We start from the raw sequence: 4,584 nt of genomic DNA on the forward strand, positions 1-4,584 counted from the left end.
CGGCAGAAACTCATTCACAAAACTTTAACCATAGGAACTGTAGTCTCAGTAAGTCTATAGGGTACATTGTGAAAAAAAAAATTCCCATAGAGAAGTCAGCTGAGAGGGTTTCCAGTAACATGGGGGAAGCAACAGCGTCTACAGATCAGAACACCTGAAGCTCCCAGGAACTGGACTACCAACCAAAGAGTACACATGGATGAACACATGGCTCCGGCCACATATGTGGCAGAGGATGGCCTTTCTGGACATCAGTGGAAGGAGTACACTTTGGTTTTGTGGGGTTTAGATATCCAAGGGAGGGAAGGCAGGAGTGGGTGAATGGGTGGGAGAGCACCCGCATAGAGGCAGGGGGAGGAGAGATGGGATAGATTGTTTCTGGAGGAAAGATCTGGAAAGGGGATATTTGAAATACTAACAAATAAAATACCCAATAAAAGAAAAAAAGTCAAATCATTAACAGTTTAAACCTCTATGTAACAAGATTTTGAACTGTGGTATGATTTAATAGTCTATTGATTTTCATGTACCACTAGACCTCCTCTCTCTAGTATGTGTTTGTATGTGTTAATTTATTAAATCAACCACTTTTATGTAATTAACTTTTGTGAGCCAAAGTACTGTGGTTAATTTTATGATTGCAATAATGAGAAGTTGGTAATCTTCTTTTCTTTTTTTAAAATTACATGTATGGTATCAACTACTGGTTTAAATGCATTTTAACAATAGTTATTTTAATTCTACATGGAAGTTGGTATTACTGATAAAGATGCATACTTTAAGAATATGCAAATGGATAATTTTGAGTTTCAATGCCCAGGCTGATCTACAGTTTAGCATGTAATCAAAGATGCCCTTTCCAAGTGATCAAGCACTGGGAATAGAGACATGCACCGTTATACTAGGGCTTTGGACATACAAGTATTTGTAATGAAAGGGAATCTTCATTCTCTACTGGAAGGATTGAAAGCTGTTGTATCCCCAGTGGAAATCAGTGTAAAGAATTCTCAAAATAAAAAAGTCTATCTTAGGTATGGTGAGCTTTTGGGCTAACATCCACTTATCAGTGAGTGTATACCATGTATGTTCTTTTGTGATTGGGTTACCTCACTCAGGATGATATTTTCCAGTTCCATCCATTCTCCTAAGAATTTCATGAACTCATTGGTTTTAATAGCTGAGTAGTACTCCATTGTGTAAATGTACCACATTTTCTGTATCCATTCCTCTGTTGAAGGACATCTGGGATTTTTCCAACTTCTGGCTATTATAAGTAAGGCTACTATGAATAAAGTGGAGCATGTCTCCCTGTTGTGTGTTGAAACATTTTTTGAGTATATGCCCAGGAGTGGTATAGCTGGATCCTCAGGTAATACTATGTTCAACTTTCTGAGGCACCACCAGATTATTTTCCACAGTGGTTGTACCAACATCTGCTGTCACCTGAGTTTTTGATCTTATCCATTCTGACTGATGTGAGATGTAATCTCAGGGTTGTTTTGATTTGCATTTCCCTGATGACTCAGGATGCTGAACACTTCTTTAGGTGCTTCTCGGCCACTCGAGCTTCCTTAGTTGAGAATTCTTTGTTTAGCTCTGTGTCCCATTTTTTAATAAGGTTATTTGATTGTCTAGAGTCCAGTTTCTTCAGTTCTTTGTATACCTTTACAATAGCTAAGATACAATGCATAGACCACGTGAAACTCAAGAAGAAGAAGAAGAAGGAAGATCAAAGTGTGGGTGCTTTGGTCCTTCTTAGAAGGAGTATCAAAATACTCAACCAGAGCTCTCAGGTTCTAAACCTCCAGCCTGAGAACACAAAGGGAGGGAGGGACTCATGGCTCCACCTGCATAGGTAGTTGAGGGTGGCCTTGTCAAGCATCAGTGGAAGTGGATGTCCTTGGTCCCTAAAAGTTTGGATTCCCTAGTGTTGGGGAATTCAAGAGCAGGGAGGCAGGAATGGGAGGGTGGTGGGAGCACACCCTCATAGAAATAGGAGGAGGGAGGTTGGGAAAGGGGTTTTGGAGGGGAATTGGAGAGAAGATAACACTGAAAGGTAAATAAATAAAATATCCAATAAAAAAACAGATAATGGATCTGGCAATTGTAGTTGAGCAGTCAAGACTTTTTGTCAACAATTTACTATGGAGATCTCGTATAATCCTCAGGGACAAGGTATTGTGCAAGAGACCCATGGAACTTTTAAAAAGATTAGTGAGACATACTGTTGCTGAGACAAAGAATGATGCTGACCCTGCTGAGTGTCCTGACAAGGGTGACTGGGGAGCTGTATTGGACATATGTTACTGACCCATCTTTGCTTGACTATATTCTAGATGGGACAAGCTGCCTTGCCTTAAGCTTTTAAACCTTGTGGGATAGAGAATCAAAAAGAGATATCATGCCTCTTGTATTCTTTGCATAGGTGGCCAGCTATTAAGACTCAATGATGTACTGGTCTAGAAATCAATATAATATGGGAAATAACAGTCTACTTTTGGAAGACTGGATCTGGACGTTTTCAGAGACATATTTGGAAGGTAGCTGAAGCTTGCTATGTTGTTAGGATAGCAAGAGATAACTTTGGCACAGGATCTGGATTTCAAACAAGGGTTAGTGCATGCTTTAAGGCTCTTTTAATTGTCAAGCTAAAATTGGTTTGTCTCTTCTACAGTATTTATTGTAAGTTGCATTGACTATATAATTTCCAATTATGTTAGTGTGTTGAAATCTGACATGTCTGTTACAGGGGTCTATCAACTAGCTTTCGTCTCACTGTCCTGAGTATTAGAAAACCTTGATTCTCTGAAAAAAGCTTGAAAGTGCTGGAAGAAGTGAATTAGGCTTTATGCAGAAGCAAGAGCATAGCAGGCTTGATTATTGCTGGTAAAACAGCTTTAATTGCATTAATTGCTAGCACCACTGCTTATACAATAGCATTGATACAAGGAGATAAGACAGCTATTTTTGTTAACCATCTAGGAAAAAAGTGTTACTATTGTATTGTGTGTACAATAGGATTAATATAGGTATCTGGAACAATGAATGATGCTCTATATACCTTTCAAATTGTCTGAAGGAGGTTCAAGATTCAAGAGTTAGGAGTCATCCTAACTATTGTCTCATGATAAATATCATTGGAGTAGTGTTACTTTTGAAATTCACAATGATTGCTGTTAAAATTAGAAAAAAAATTAAAGATACCTGTAGGATATTTGGCATAATCCTAACACCTCTCTGGGTGTGTTAACTTTGCATAGTGAGATTATGAATTTAAAGAATGCTGCTCTATTGACCTTTGATGCTGCAGATAATGCTGATAAAATTACCCATGGTCTGAGCTCAGTATTTCCATTTTGGTCAAACCTCAGGAATGACAGATATAGATTGATCAGGCTAGCCCTTCTTGTCCTGGGAATACTTTTATTCCTGTCCATCATGTTAAAGCTTATCTTTAACAATATCAACATATTGGCAGCCAAAATACATGGCTTAAACCTGAAAATGGTAAGAAAGGCATTCTTGTCAGAACGACCTAAAACAGGCCCAGTCTTGTTAATGAAATAAAAAATGGGAGAGGTGGAGAGCCTTTGGAGCTGCTTGTCAAGAAGCGGACATGGGCCAAGGACAAGGAAATGTCCTGCTTGTTAGGAATATGACATTGGCAAAGGACAAGCAAGTAGGCTACAAGCAGGAGTCTGACATTAGACTAGAACAAAGAAGTAATTTCAGGTAGGAATCTAAATCATAGGCTACAACAAATAAGTGATCTCAGGTAGGAATCTAAATATTAGACTAGAACAAAGAAGTAATTTCAGACAGCAAGCTAAATTTTAGGCTAGAACAAGGAAGTAGGCTTTAGACATGAAAATGACCTTGGACTAGGATAGGGAAGTAGACTCAGATACTTTGGCCATCCTGATAAGCGTTTAGAAACAGTGATCATGGGAGTGTTCACATAACTGGGTTTAATGCCTTGCTTTTATTTGACTATTTGTGTTTATTGTATCGCTTGTTCCTTGACTATTTGCTTCCATTATATTGCTAGACCCTCAACCTAGAACTGACCTTACTACATGCATGTAATCAAAATGATATAAAAGCATAAGGAAAGAGGGAATATAGAATAGGGGGTTCTAGGGAGGGGAAATGGAGAAAGGGAATGACATCTGTATTGTAAATAAATAAAATACTCAATAAAAAAAATCAAAAAGAAAAAGAGACTATAATAATAAAAAAAGTCTAGGTTATAAACCAGCTTCACTATTCCTTGGTATATGTCCAGATACTTGCCATCTACTCTTTAGATACTTACCTAGCTGTGCTCATTGCTGCTCTAGTCTCAAAAGCTAGGTAATGGAAGAAACCTAAATGTTCTTCAGCTGACAAATGGCTACTGAAAGTGGGGTACATATATACAATAATATTCTCTAATGAAAAATGAAATAATGAAGTTCAGGTAAATAGCAGGCAGTAGAAAAAAATATACTGAGTGAGGTAACATGGAATCAGAAAGAGAAATCTCACCCATTCTCTTTTATTTGTAGAGCCCAGATCTGAAGTTTTAGATTTGACCTGGAGTAA

The sequence above is a fragment of the Grammomys surdaster genome, unplaced genomic scaffold (assembly GCF_004785775.1).
Source record: "Grammomys surdaster isolate TR1022 unplaced genomic scaffold, NIH_TR_1.0 126178, whole genome shotgun sequence".
Taxonomy (NCBI): Eukaryota; Metazoa; Chordata; class Mammalia; order Rodentia; family Muridae; genus Grammomys; species Grammomys surdaster.